This window comes from Hevea brasiliensis, chromosome 2 (assembly GCF_030052815.1).
Source record: "Hevea brasiliensis isolate MT/VB/25A 57/8 chromosome 2, ASM3005281v1, whole genome shotgun sequence".
NCBI lineage: Eukaryota > Viridiplantae > Streptophyta > Magnoliopsida > Malpighiales > Euphorbiaceae > Hevea > Hevea brasiliensis.
The window spans coordinates 60,891,381-60,908,230 of NC_079494.1; positions in this window are offsets into that span (position 1 = coordinate 60,891,381).

Sequence of the window (16,850 nt, forward strand, 5' to 3'; positions counted from 1 at the left end):
CCTTCTTCCACGGTGACACCTTGAGGAACACTTTATCGCCAACTGCATATTCTATTTCTTTTCTCTTCAGGTCGACATAGGATTTTTATCAGTCTGAGGCAACCTTCAGATTGGCTTTTATTAGTTTTACCTTCTCCTCCATTTGTTTTACCAGGTCTGGCCCTACTAGTTTGTCTTCACCCAATTCAGTCCAGCACACTGGAGTTCTACATTTCCTCCCATACAGTGCTTCATACGGGGCCATTTGGATGCTAGCTTGGTAGCTATTGTTGTATACAAATTCTGCCAGTGGGAGGTATCTATCCCAACTTCCCCCAAACTCAATGACACAACTCCTTAGCATATCCTCAAGGACCTAACATATATTTCATGTTATTATTATCATTTCAGTTCAATATTTGTATTAGTTCAATTGGTTTCAATTGTTTACTTGGATTACTCTTTCTGATTGTCCATCTGTCTGAGGATGGAAAGCTGTGCTGAAGTGGAGTTGTGTACCCAAGGATTCATGCAACTTCTTCCAAAATCTCGATGTAAACCTTGGGTCTCGATCAGATATGATTGAAAGTGGAATTCCATGTAGTCTAACTATCTCACTGATATACAATTCTGCTAACTTCTCCAGTGAGTAGTTAGTCCTAACTAGCAGAAAGTGTGCTGACTTCGTCAATCTATCTATTATCACCAATACTGCATCATGCTTTTTCTGGGTGAGAGGTAGACCACTTACAAAATCCATGATGACTCGATCCCATTTCCATTCAGGTATGCATATAGGCTGTAGCAAACTCTATGGAACTTGATGTTCTGCCTTGACTTGCTGACATGTCAAGCATTTAGTCACATAGTCAGCTATGTCCTTCTTCATACCAGGCCACCAATACTGAAGCTTCAAATCATGAGACATTTTTGTACTTCCTGGGTGCATAGCACAAACACTGGTGTGTGCCTCTTTTAGAATACTGGCTTTCAATTCCCCATCATCTGGTACACACACTCTTCCTTTGTAGTATAGACACCAATCTACTTTCACTTCATAGTCAGTTGCTTTCCCTTCTGAGATTTTACTCATAGTAGTCATTAATTTCTCATCTACCTTCTGCCCATCTAAAATCTCCTGTAGTGGGTTTGGCCTCACTTGCAACTCAACCAAAATAGCTCTATCTCGAGCTAAGGATAGACGGGCATTCAATAATCTCAAAGCTGTGATGGATTTTCTGCTGAAAGCATCAACAACTACATTTGCCTTCCAAGGCTAGTAATTAATCACCCAATCATAGTCCTTCAGGAACTCAATCCATCGCCTCTGTCTAAGGTTGAGCTCCTTCTGAGTTGGCAAGTATTTCAAGCTTTTGTGGTCTGTGTAAATGTAGCACTTTTCACCATACAAGTAGTGCCTTCATATCTTCAGTGCGAAGATAATTGCTGCAAGTTCTAGATCATGGGTAGGGTAATTCTATTCATGTGGCCTTAGCTGCCTGAAAGCATAAGCGACCACCTTCCCCTTTTACATCAATACACACCCTAACCCATTATGAGAGGCATCACTGTAGACCACAAAGTCCTTTCCCAACACTGGCTGTGTCAACACTGGTGCCTCTGTCAACATAGCCTTTAACTTCTCAAAACTGGCCTGACACTTGTCATTCCAGTCAAATATAACATTCTTGTGTAACAACTTGGTCATTGGAGCAGCTATTAAAGAAAATCCCTTAACAAATCTTCTGTAATACCTAGCTAGCCCCAAGAAACTTCTGACCTCAGTTGTATTTCTGGGAGGCTTCCTTTCCATCACTGCTTCTATTTTCTTAGGATCCACCCTAATCCCATCAGATTACACTATGTGTCCAAGGAATGCAATTTCATTCATCCAGGAGTCACACTTGGACAACTTAGCATATAGCTTCTTTTCTTTCAGGGTTTACAGAACAATCCTCAAATGCTCATCATGTTCTTCAGTGGTCTTGGAATACACCAAAATATCATCAATAAAGACCACTACGAGCCGATCTAGGTATGGATAGAAGTTACGGTTCATAAGGTCCATGAATGCCACTGGTGCATTTGTTAGGCCAAAGGGCATCACGAGGAACTCATAATGCCCATACCGGGTCCTGAATGAAGTCTTTGGCACATCTGCATCCTTCACCCTCAACTGATGATACCCTGATCTGAGATCAATTTTGGAAAATACTCCTGCTCCCTTCAACTGATCAAATAGATCATCAATTCAAGGCAACGGATATTTGTTCTTCACTGTCACTTTATTCAACTGCCGGTAATTGATGCATAACCTCAAAGTCCCATCTTTTTTTTCACAAACAGCACTGGAGCTCCCCATGGTGACATACTGGGGCGCATGAACCCTTTATCCAGTAACTCCTGTAACTAAATTTTCAGTTCCTTCAATTCTGTGGGTGCCATCCTATAAGGAGCAATAGAGGTTGGTGCTGTACCAGGCAGTACTTCAATAGCAAATTCGACTTCCCTTTCTTGTGGCAAACCAGGCAATTCTTCAGGGAACACATCTGGGAAGTCTCTTACTGTGGGTATGTCACACAGATCTTGCTTAGCCTGCCTAGCATCAACCACATGTGCTAGGTAGGCTTCACAGCCTTTTCTCATCAGTTTTCTTGCAACTGTGGCTGAAATGACATTGGACAAAAAATCTGTCCTTTCCCCTACAACTGTGATCTTATTACCCTCATGAGTTTTCAATGAAATCCTCTTCAACTTATAATCAACTATTGCTTGATGACATGACAACCAGTCCATTTCCAAAATCACGTCAAACTCATGGAAAGGCAATTTAATCAGGTCTGCCAAGAATTCATATCCCTGAATCCTTAACGGGCAACCCTTGTACACTTTGTTCACCACTACACGCCCAATGGATTAGTGACCAGAGTGTCTTGGTCACTCTCTCCTAGTAGTATCCCCCTTTCTACGGGTGGGTTGATGCAAATGTATGAATGAGTGGATCCTGGATCCACCAATCCATGCACATATGTATTGCAGAGGGAGAACGTGCCCCTAATGTGACACCCCTTACCCGTGTACAGTATACCCGAGTAAGTAATGCCACACGGTGTACCGGCACACTCTAATATACCTTAATTAATTTATATCATGCTTGTTAATATAACTTATGAAATATAATTTATTTTAGCCATTTATCAAAAGTATTATTTATTTGAGGTTCCGAAAATTTTAAAGAAAATCCGGCGGAGTACCGGCTAAAAATGGAGAAAACAGTTCTTCGGAACCTGTTAAAAACACTTCCAAATAATTTCCAAACAATCCCAACTTCAATTCATCAACAGAGTCTCAATATCAAAATCTCAACATTTTTTTTCAGTTTCAGTTCTCAATCATCATTTCTCAGGGTTCTCATATATAAACAACAATTAAATACTCAAATTACTTTCATACATAACCATAAATCTTTATTATTTACATGAACCTCAAAATACATTACATAAATCCAAATACATATGAGAAAATAAAAATTTAGTTACAAAATGACAAAATGACACCTAGTGCCCTACCAATGCACTGCAGGTAGTGAGGTGACACGGGCACTGTGCAGAGCTGCAGCATGAACTCACCCAGTCTACGGTCTACTGGGCTCATGATCTGTATCTCCAGAACCTACGCGTGGCAAAAGCAACGCGCTAAGCAATAATGCTTAGTGGTGCAATAAAAAATAAAAGGAATAGCAAGAAAATAAATATGTAGTGAATGTATATGTTTAATTTGTTTTGAATTTGTATGTCATTAACTTTGTCCACTTTCATTCACTTGATTGCCCAAGTAACCTACACTAGATGACTGGACTGGATAAACGGGTAAACTGGCACTGGGTATACTAGGGCATTTGAAACTTTTAAATTCTTCAATTTGTGAATACTAGGGCATACTAGGGCATTTGAAACTTTTAAATTTTTCAATTTGTGAATTTCAAGTTTTGGTGTCACTATTCACCTCATTGGTCAACAAAAATGTTGACTTTTAGATAGAAAATATATACATTGACTTTGGCACTCCCAACATACCACATTTGGCATTCAAAACTTGTTGGCATTAAGCATTTATACCATTTCAAAGTTTAAACCAAGGGAAGCAGAATTTTCAGTTTTTGGAACTCAACTTTACTGTTCCATTGGACACTGTTTCAGTGGGAATTTGAAGAAATGGCAAACATGAAAGTTGTTCCTTATTTTGTCTAGTTGAATTTCCTTTTTTGAATCACTCCATTTGGAGTTTTGAAGCTATAGATATGGTCCAAAAACCACAGCTGGCCGGATTTCCATTCTACAGAAATTACCAAATCTACAAGAACATGAGCAAAGGATCGTGACTGCCATTTGGGTGAGGTTCTGGTCATAATTTGGGGTAGTTTTCTTCATAAAAGTTGTTTGTCTATGTCTTAAATTTTTTCTGTAAAAATGTCAGGTCAATTGACCATATCTACAGTGAGTTATGGCCAAATGAACAGTTACTGTTCATTTGGTCATTTCTGCAGGTGCTGTTGCAGGGGATCCGGATTGGGGCCAACTTTGGTCCTCTTGCTTTGCTTTTTTGGGCATGGTTTCTTCAGCAAAAATGTGCCATTATAAGACTAGTTTCATTTCCAATTGGCCAAACACCAATTGGATCAACACAGCCAAAGATATGGCAGTCCAAGTGGACTGAAATTTCAGTCACCCTACTGCACTCACAAGGCAGCATACTCATTCACTTGCCATGCTATATTTCTGTCCAAATTATGGTCAAATTTTCTCAAATGGTCACTAATTGACCATTAGGATGTTCTTTAACAATTTCATAAGCCAAGTTCACATTTTGCTCCCAAAACCCTAATTCAAATTCATGATTTATACAATTTACCTTAGTTAGCTACTAATTCATTATTCTTAATAAACTTCAAACATGATTTCTAGTTCACTTCAAGCTCATCAAAAACACTCATTCCTATTCCTTCACTAGGGCAGCCGAAATTCATGTACACATACACATGAGTTTTTGTTCATTTAAATTACAATTCTTACTAAGTTCAAGTCCCTAATCATGAAATTAAAGAGTTTTAGGTATATAATGCACTAACCTCTTGTAAGAAGATTTTTCCAAGCCCCAAACTTCACTTTCTTTCTTCTTCTTGGCTGCCAATTGCTTTGTCTAGGTGTGGGATTAATTTTTGATGAAGGGACTTATGGGTTTTAGTGAGTGGATGAAGAGAAAATCAAGTTCAAAGCTTGATAAAAATGGTGGAAGAAGGGAGCAATGGTGGACGGAAAAAAAGAAGAGAAATAGGAAGAAGATGAAACTGAATTTTAGTCAAATTTGTCCCATTCTACTCATTTATCTAATGGAAATTTAAGTTTAATTAATAAAATTTTTAATGACATCATGAGTGATGTCATTAATCCTATTTTATTTTTCCTTTTTCTCTTCTTTTCTTTTTCCATTTTCCATTACAATTTTCATGATTTTAAATTTATTTTATGTGCCTTAATCTCTCTTATTTTAATTGACATTTAGGCCAAAAATCACCTCTGAAGGCGAAATGACCAAAATGCCCTCCGTTTGGCTTAACGGGTCAAAATTGTCTGTACTGATTGAAAAATTTTTCTAGGTATTTTCTTGGCATTCTAATGCCATGGGAACCTCAATAACCCTTCTCTGGAGTCCCAAAAATTATTTTATAATTTTTCCCCCGGGTCTAGGGCTCCTAGTTGCTAGAACCGCAACTTCCCTCTGGGTTACCCCTCGCTAGGGCACTGGCTCATTTAACTTGGTTGTATTTTATTTCTAAAATTTTTACTGAATTTTTCTTATTAATATTTGAGTTAATTATGGTTCCTGAATTTAGTTTAAATATTTTTCCGGACGTTCTAGCTGTCCGGACCGACACCGGTCACCGGAACAGTAGAATGTACGTAATTGCTACCGGGAGGGTGTTACAACTCTTCCCCTCTAATTTAAATTTCGTCCTCGAAATTTACCTGATGCAAACAGTTGAGGGAACTGTTGCCTCATCATCTCTTCACTTCCCCAAGTTGCCTCCTCGATGTTGTGGTGCCTCCAAAGCACTTTCACCAGTGGAATCTGCTTATTCCTCAATTCTTTTACTTCCCGAGCTAGGATCCATAGGGGTTCTTCTTCATATGTCAAATCCGGTTGTATTTCAATTTCTTCCCTGGAGATGACATGTGAAGGATCTGAGCGGTATCTTCTGAGCATGGATACGTGGAACACATTGTGGATCTTGTCCACTACGGTGGTAAAGCTAGCCTATAGGCCACTGGACCCACACGTTCAATGACTTCATATGGGCCAATGAACCTAGGGCTTAACTTACCTTTTCTTCCAAACCTCAGTACCTTCTTCCACGGTGACACCTTGAGGAACACTTTGTCGCCAACCACATATTCTATTTCTTTTCTCTTCAGGTCGGCATAAGATTTACATGCATGCGAGGCAACCTTCAGATTAGCTTTGATCAGTTTCACTTTCTCCTCAGTCTGTTTCACCAAGTCTGGCCCTACCAGCTTATCTTCGCCCAATTTAGTCCAGCACACTGGAGTTCTACATTTCCTCCCATACAGTGCTTCATATGGGGCCATTTGGATGCTAGCTTGGTAGCTATTGTTGTATGCAAATTACGCAGTGGGAGGTATCTATCCCAACTTCCCTCAAACTCAATGACACAACTCCTCAGCATATCCTCAAGGACCTGACATATATTTCATGTTATTATTATCATTTTAATTCAATATATGTATCAATATCATTGGTTTTAATTATTTACCTGGATTACTCTTTCTGATTGCCCATCCGTTTGAGGATGGAATGCTGTGCTGAAATGGAGTTGTGTACCCTAGGATTCATGCAACTTCTTCCAGAATCTCGATGTAAACCTTGGGTCTCGATCAGATATGATGGAGAGTGGAATTCCATGTAGTCTAACTATCTCACTGATATACACTCGCTAACTTCTCCAAAGGAGTAGTCACCCTAATCGGGCAGAAGTGTCTTGACCGTCAATCTGTCCACTATCACCCATGCTGCATCATGTTTCTTCCGGGTGAGAGGTAGACCACTTACAAAATCCATGGTGACCCGATCCCATTTCCATTCAGGTATGCGTATAGGCTGTAGCAAACCTGATGGAACTTGATGTTCTGCCTTGACTTGCTGACATGTCAAGCATTTAGTCACATAGTCAGCTATGTCCTTCTTCATTCCAGGCCACCAATACTGAAGCTTCAAATCATGATACATCTTTGTACTTCCTGGGTGCATAGCATATACACTAGTGTGTGCCTCTTTCAGAATATTGGCCTTCAATTCTGTTAGTAGTATGCCCTAGAGCATATCATTTAGTATGTATCTTGTATATATTTTTATTAATAAAAGGCATTTCCACTTTTCCGTTTACATAATATATTTATGTGTAATAGAAAAGGTCCATTGATATTTTATTAGAAATATTATTCTTAAGTTGTTAAGAATATGAGTGACAATATTTCTAGCACAAAGTATCATAAATAGGTTCACAATCGAGGATACTTCATAATAAGGACATGACTTATCCAGAAATATTGTATTCATATTTGTTCCCAAGTTATTTATATGAGATATAAATAAGATGGAATGGTGAGTCTCATGCCATATAACAAACATGATAGGCACTTATAAATGATAAGTAGGCCGAACCAGTGACACTTATGACAAGCACATGGAGTTTACTCTTGTCAATGTTTTGTCATAAATCATATCAGTGCATATAATCTTTAGACCTGAGATAGCACAGTTATCTTGTATATAGGTAGTTTGAGTTTGATACTGCTTTCATACTTGTACTGTGTATGGGTATATGGGCATGTGTTGGCTCCTACTAGTTATATATAGAGATAGGTGTTGATCAAGATGGAATCTGTTCCTCTAAGTAAATAGAGATAAAATCCTATGTTCATTTAATTGTTCTTGATGTTTCAAGTTCCTGGCCAGGATAGATAGATTTATTAAGAAAAGAGTTTCTGATGATAAAATCTTTTTAATAAAGAAATGGAATTAAAAGAGAACATAATATTCTTAGCAAATGGAGTTTGACATAAAACATGACTCAACTTTGAGTTGGGATTTTGTAATGAGAGATTCTAGTGCATGGTAACATATGATTATAGGTTCATTTAAGGTAAACCTTATTACTAATTGGGTGGCCATGGCATGCTATGCTAGGTGTTAACCATGGTCTATGAGGTTCATAAAATGATTTAGAGAAATCATTTATGGTAAGAAAGAGTTCTGATGATATTAAGAGTTGATATCATGTCTCATTGCCAATTAGTGATGAGCCTAGTAAGTCACACACATACACAAGTTATCACCTAATTAAATATGATTTAATTAATTAATTAAAGAGTTTAAATTGATTAATTAAATAGGTTTGGTTTGCAATTAGATTGCAAAATCCCTAGCATGACTTGAAACCAAATCTAGATTATTGGATGTATAATATAAGTTAAATTTATATTTAAAGTGTTTAAATATGAATTTAATTAATGAGAAATTAATTAATAGAGATTAATTAATTAATTTATATTTGATATAAATTAATTAGAAGAAGAAAAATAATTATTTTGGGTTGAGAACTCAAAATTAAGACACAGGGGCATTTTGGTCATTTTGCAGTGTGACACGTGGCACCATGAGATGGTGACACATGGGATTACACATAAGCTTGCCAAATGTTTTTTAATCATGTAAGATGATTAAAATCAAGATTAAATATAGGTTTGACACTTGGCACAATGTGATTGGGTCACTTAAACCTAGAGCTAATCAAAGGGTGACATGTGGCAAGGGTTTAATGTGTTAACCTAGCTATTTAAGTGTTGTTATGAGAAAATAAAACACAACCAGCAGCCACACTCCTTTGTCACGCCACTTTGAGGGTTTTCGTCTCTTCTTCTTCATCTCTTATCAATTCAAAGAGATTAGCCATCAATCTCTTGAATTAAGAACACTAGAAATTATTTCTAGTGTCCTGTTTACATCTTTAATCTCTTAGAAGGCAGAACTTGATTTTCTAATTAATAGAAAAAGCTTTAGAAGCTATTCAAGGGCTGCCATAGGTGTTCTTGGTGTGGACAAGCTAGAGGGACAACATCTGGTGTCCTGAAGACGAATCTCAAAGGCGCAGACGCCGCAAAGTTGCATCAAGAGGTTAGTGTAATCGTTCTTGATTTAATCTAGGGTTCTAAAATTAATCTTATTAATTTTAAAATCTTAAATGGCAAATACAGATTCAAAAACATATTAAAAGAGTTTTAATATGTTGTTTATCATTGAAATCAAATAGATAAAAATAAATCTTGCATGATGCATATGACCCTAGGTGAAAATTTTTGAATTCAATGGTATAAACTTGTGTTTTTCACGCTTCCGTTCCTTCAATTGGTATCAGAGCCACTATATTTGCCATTTAGATTGATGTTTATATGATTTAATTGTGTGTTTGATCATGAGATCAAGAGTTTATTGCTGGTTGCAAAGTCAAGGTGGCGGCACAAATGATGAACACCATGGTGCACATGGTTGATGCATCACAATGGTGTGCAAAGGTAAATGGATGGTGAATGTGCAATTGTTGTATGATCTAAGATCCATTTTATGTCTAATTAAATTGTTTAATTAGAATTTTTATCACACAATTAAATTATGATTCAAATCAGAATTTTAAAAATTGTTTGAATGTGATTCAAATCTGAATTTTAAAAGTTGTTTGAATGTGATTCAAATCTGAATTTTTAAAGTTGTTTGAATCATATTTAAATCTAATTTTTTAAAATTGATTGAATAAAATTCAAATCTGATTTTTTAAAAAATGTTTGAATGTGATTCAAATCTGAATTTTTAAAGTTGTTTGAATGTGATTCAAATCTGAATTTTTAAATTTGTTTGAATGAGATTCAAATATGAATTTTTAAATTTATTTGAATCATATTCAAATCTGGATTTTTAAGTTGAATATGAGATATTCATTTAATTTAAGTATGTATGTTTTATTTAATTGTTAAATAGTGATATGCATGATGGATGATCATGGACTATAAAAGACCAATGTGATTGGATTTATTTCTTTTATTTTTCTTTGGGATTGTAAATTAATTAATTTATTTTAATTTATTTTGGGCATGTATTATTAAGTTTGTAATAATTTTTGGGTTGTAATTTCATTTATTTAAGTTCTTGTAAATTCGCCTTCGTATGCCAAGGATTACTATGTAATATTGGATTGCAAGAAGTTCAAGGAGGTCAAGAGCATTGGTGGGACCAGTGGGAGGAATTCAAGATCAAGTGTTGATTATGTACTCCTTCAGCAACTCTTGTAAAATGAATGAATGAAATGCACCTAGGAATGCCCTGATTCAATTCTTGGTGGCTCAATGAATCCCTTAGAAAGTCCATGATCATACCATATTTATTGCTTATCCATGAATGCATGAGATGTATGGGAATGTATGCAATTATATGATATATGCATGCTAAATGGATAATGTGCAAAGTGAGACCTTAATAGTAAATAGAATGACCATAAAATCTTCCAAACAAATGATTAAGTTGGAAATGCTATAATTAAAGTAATTATAACATAGGCCCTCCATTGGGGCAATTATTTTAAGAAATTTTAAATAGTTGCATAAGATGCAATTTATTTAAGAGATTTTCTTAAGAATAATTGTTAAGCATGAGATGTTGTAAATATGTAAATGGTTTAGTGGCCAATATTGGATGTACCTGAGGACATTAAAATTATTTGCATAATTACTGGCTCAATGGGATCAACTTAACTAATGCAAGATAAGTCAATAATGGATGTACCTGAGATTTTGAGCATTAGGGGCTAGGTAAAGGATTGAACCTCACATGAGATGTGATGGGCAAAGAGTTGCTCACTTATAGTTTATTGTAATTCCAATAATGGATGTACCTGAGGATGATCAATAGAATTGTAAGAATTCAATCACCCACTAGAAATCCATCCAACTAGGATTTTTGTTTTCTACTTTGGAAGTGTAGGATTCGCTAAGTTAGTGGGAGGACCAATTTGATTAAAAGACCATAATCATTTTGGTTAATTACATGATACATTTACTAATTAATTTGGTTATTTTCTGCAGTTAATTTTCTGATAAAAATGAGCACAAAGCAACCACCACCATTCAATATCCTTGCAAGCATACTTGATCACAATAGGTTGACAGGACCTAATCTATCTGATTGGCTAAGAAATTTGAAACTTGTCCTGAACCTTGAACAAATAGGATATGTTCTAGATTCAAATGTTCCTGGTCCCTTACCTCCAGAGGCCACACAAGAGGAACATGAAACTTTGGACAAGTGGAAGGAGCATGATATGAGAGCTAAGTGTTACATGCTTGCTTCCATGAGTAATGAGTTACAGAAGCAACATGAGAACATGCAGAGTGTGAGTGAGATCCTCCTTCACCTACAAGAGTTGTATGGTGAGCACAGCAAGAATGCTAGGTATGAGATATCTAGACAGCTGTTCCGCATGAGGATGTCTGAGGGACAGAATGTTGGGGATCATGTCCACAAGATGATTCGGCTGATTGAGCAGTTGGAATATCTTGACTTCAACATGGATTTCCAACTACAGACGGATTTGATCCTTCAGTCCCTTCCTGAGTCTTTTGGAAATTTTGTGACAAATTTCCATATGACTAAACAGGAATGCACCTTAGCTGGTTTACTCAACATGCTGGTTATTGCCCAAAAGAATATGCCAGGCAATAAAGGAAAAGAGGTAGCTTTGGTTGCATCTTCTTCTGCTGGAAAGTCCAATAAGAAGAAGGGCAATAAGAAAAAGAAACTTCAGATTCCTGGTCCTTCCAAGAAAATAGCTAAACAGAAAGGGAAGGCCAAAGTTGACAAAGGCAAAGGAAAGTGTTTCCACTGCCAATAGGAAAGTGTTTCCATTGCCAGTAAGAAAGTGTTTCCACTGGCTAGAGTATAGCAATCTAAAAGAATGCAATGCCATGGTGAAAACCAACTCAAGTTCAAAATATATTTGGCACTTAAGGTTATGTCATGTTGCAGAAGATAGGATTGCAAAACTAGAGAAAATGGGGATTCTATCCTCATTGGGCTCTGAGCCTACTCCAACTTGTGAATCTTGCCTTCAGGGCAAAATGACTAGATCACCCTTTGTTGGACAGGGGCTAAGAGCTGAAAATATTTTAGAGCTAATACATAGTGATGTATGTGGTCCATTTAAAGAAATGGCTAGAGGGGGTTTTCATTATTTTATTACCTTTACTGATGATAAATCAAGGTTTGGGTATTTGTATTTGATGAAATACAAACATGAATCTTTTGAAAAGTTCAAAGAATTTAAATCTGAAGTAGAAAATCAAACAGGAAAGAATATTAAAGCTCGTCGATCAGATCGTGGAGGTGAATATTTGAGTACTGAATTTGATGAATACTTGAGAGAGCATGGCATTGTTTCTCAGCTGACTCCTCCAGGAACGCCACAACTGAATGGTGTATCTGAAAGGAGAAATCGTACCCTATTGGATATGGTACGTAGTATGATGAGCTATACTGATATGCCAATCTTCTTTTGGGGATTTGCATTAGAATCAGCTTTGTATATTCTGAATAGGATTCCATCAAAATCAATTTCTTCCACACCTTATGAGATATGGCATGGAAGAAAACCAAGTCTTAAGCATGTTAAGATTTGGGGTTGTCCAGCTTATATCAAAAAGCTAAACACTGATAAATTGGAGACCAGATCAGAAAAAGGTCGATTTGTTGGATATCCAAAAGATAGTTTTGGATATTATTTTATTTGCCTACTTCACAAAAGGTTGTTATAAGTAGAGATGCCACATTTCTTGAACAATAGTTTGTTCAAGAAGGAGGCAAAGGAAGGCAAATAGAGTTAGAATTGGAGAATTCTGACCAACCAACAGATCAGATGGATATTGATCCATCTAGTCAACCAATACCCATTGATGAAACATCTACAACTGTTCCTCGAAGAACAACCAGGGTATCTCACCCACCAGTGAGATATGGTTTTCTTCATGAAGAAGAACAAGAGTTGTCTACTCATGAAGAAGTAGATCATGGAGATGATCCACTTACCTATGAAGAAGCTATATCAGATATAGACTCTTCAAAATGGATTGATGCTATGAAATTCGAGATTGATTCCATGTATAAGAATCAAGTTTGGGATCTTGTTGACCCACCTGAAGGTATTGTACCTATAGGGAACAAATGGGTTTTCAAGAAGAAAATTGGTTCTGATAGAAAGGTAGAGACCTATAAGGCAAGGCTAGTAGCGAAAGGGTTTCGCCAGAGGCAAGGAATCGACTATGAGGAGACTTTGTCGCCTGTTGCCATGCTTAAATCAATTAGGATTTTATTAGCAATAGCTGCGTACTATGATTATGAGATTTGGCAGATGGATGTCAAAATGCCTTTCTCAATGGATACATTGAAGAAAACATTTTCATGGAACAACCTAAGGGATTTGAATCCCAAGATGGTTCCAAGGTATGCAAGCTAAAGCGATCCATTTATGGGTTGAAACAAGCTTCGAGGAGTTGGAACATCCGTTTTGATGAAGCCATTAAATCCTTTGGTTTTATCAAAAATGAGGATGAGCCATGTGTATATAAGAAGGTTAGTGACAGTGCTATCACTTTCCTTGTCTTATATGTAGATGACATACTATTGATGGGTAATGACACAGGTAAGTTGACGACTATAAAGGTATGGTTGTCAAATACATTCTCCATGAAAGACTTAGGGGAGGCAACCTATATTCTTGGGATTCGCATCTATAGAGATAGAGCGAAAAGAATAATTGGTTTATCCCAAAGTCTATACTTTGAAAAGGTGTTAAAGAGGTTTAACATGCTTAATTCCAAGAGAGGATTGTTACCAGTGAGACATGGTATCCATCTTTCTAAAGAGATGTCTCCAAAGACACCTGAAGAAAGAGATAAGATGGCCAAGATTCCATATGCTTGGCTATTGGAAGTTTAATGTATGCAATGTTGTGCACTAGGCCGGATATCGCATATGCTGTTAGTTTGACTAGCAGGTATCAATCCAATCCGGGTTTGGAACACTGGATAGCTGTCAAGAATATCCTTAAGTACTTGAGAAGAACTAAGGATTTATTTATGGAGGTGGAGACTTGCAATTGGATGGTTATACTGATTCTGATTTCCAATCAGATATCGATGATAGAAAGTCTACCTCTGGATATGTGTTCATTTGTAATGGAGGTGCAGTCAGTTGAAAGAGTTCCAAACAGAGCACGACTGCAGATTCCACTACAGAGGCTGAGTATATTGCTGCATCAAATGTTGCAAAGGAAGCTGTTTGGATAAAGAAGTTTGTGATAGAACTTACAGTAGTTCCTTCCATTGAGTCAGCAGTTCCACTACACTGTGACAACAATGGAGCAGTCATACAAGCTAAGGAACTAAGGTCTCACCCAAAATCCAAACACATAGAAAGGACGACCACATTATCAGACATATAGTTGGGCAAAGGCGATATAGCCATGCAGAAAAATAACATCAGCTGAAAAAAATTCAGCTGATCCCTGCACTAAGCCTTTGTCACAAGCTCAGTTAGACTGACATCTTGAGAAGATGGGTCTAAGGTATTGTAATGAATGGCTCTAGTGCTAGTGGGAGATTGTTAGTAGTATGCCCTAGAGCATATCATTTAGTATGTATCTTATATATATTTTTATTAATAAAAGGCATTTCCACTTTTCCGTTTACATAATATATTTATGTGTAATAGAAAAGGTCCATTGATATTTTGTTAGAAATATTATTCTTAAGTTGTTAAGAATATGAGTGACAATATTTCTAGCACAAAGTATCATAAATAGGTTCACAATCGAGGATACTTCATAATAAGGACATGACTTATCCAGAAAGATTGTATTCATGTTTGTTCCCAAGTTATTTATATGAGATATAAATAAGATGGAATGGTGAGTCTCATGCCATATAACAAACATGATAGGCACTTATAAATGATAAGTAGGCCAACCAAAGGACACTTATGGCAAGCACATGGAGTTTACTCTTGTCAATGTTTTGTCATAAATCATATCAGTGCATATAATCTTTAGACCTGAGATAGCACAGTTATCTTGTATATAGGTAGTTTGAGTTTGATACTGCTTTCATACTTGTACTGTGTATGGGTATATGGGCATGTGTTGACTCCTACTAGTTATATATGGAGGTAGGTGTTGATCAAGATGGAATCTGTTCCTCTAAGTAAATAGAGATAAAATCCTATGTTCATTTAATTGTTCTTGATGTTTCAAGTTCCTGGCCAGGATAGATAGATTTATTCAGAAAAGAGTTTCTGATGAGAAAATCTTTTTAATCAAGAACTGAAATTAAAAGAGAATATAATATTCATAGCAAATGGAGTTTGACATAAACCATGACTCCAACTTGAGTTGGGATTTTGTAACAGAGAGATTCTGGTGCATGGTAACATATGATTATAGGTTCATTTAAGATAAACCTTATTACTAATTGGGTGGCCATGGCATGCTATGCTAGGTGTTAACCATGGTCTATGAGGTTCATAAAATGATTTAGAGAAATCATTTATGGTAAGAAAGAGTTCTGATGATATTAAGAGTTGATATCATGTCTCATTGCCAATTAGTGATGAGCCTAGTAAGTCACACACATACACAAGTTATCACCTAATTAAATATGATTTAATTAATTAATTAAAGAGTTTAAATTGATTAATTAAATAGGTTTGGTTTGCAATTAGATTGCAAAGTCCCTAGCATGACTTGAAACCAAATCTAGATTATTGGATGTATAATATAAGTTAAATTTATATTTAAAGTGTTTAAATATGAATTTAATTAATGAGAAATTAATTAATAGAGATTAATTAATTAATTTATATTTGATATAAATTAATTAGAAGAAGAAAAATAATTATTTTGGGTTGAGAACTCAAAATTAAGACACAGGGGCATTTTGGTCATTTTGCAGTGTGACACGTGGCATCATGAGATGGTGACACATGGGATTACACATAAGCTTGCCAAATGTTTTTTAATCATGTAAGATGATTAAAATCAAGATTAAATATAGGTTTGACACTTGGCACAATGTGATTGGGTCACTTAAACCTAGAGCTAATCAAAGGGTAACATGTGGCAAGGGTTTAATGTGTTAACCTAGCTATTTAAGTGTTGTTATGAGAAAATAAAACACAACCAGCAGCCACACTCCTTTGTCACGCCACTTTGAGGGTTTTCATCTCTTCTTCTTCATCTCTTATCAATTCAAAGAGATTAGTCATCAATCTCTTGAATTAAGAACACTAGAAATTGTTTCTAGTGTCCTGTTTACATCTTTAATCTCTTTAAAGGCAGAACTTGATTTTCTAATTAATAGAAAAAGCTTTAGAAGCTATTCAAGGGCTGCCATAGGTGTTCTTGGTGTGGAGAAGCTAGAGGGACAACATCTGGTGTCCTGAAGACGAATCTCAAAGGTGCAGACACGCTGCAGTGCATCAAGAGGTTAGTGTAATCGTTCTTGATTTAATCTAGGGTTCTAAAATTAATCTGATTAATTTTAAAATCTTAAATGGCAAATACAGATCCAAAAACATATTAAAAGAGTTTTAATATGTTGTTTATCATTGAAATCAAATAGATAAAAATAAATCTTGCATGATGCATGTGACCCTAGGTGAAAATTTTTGAATTCAATGGTATAAACTTGTGTTTTTCA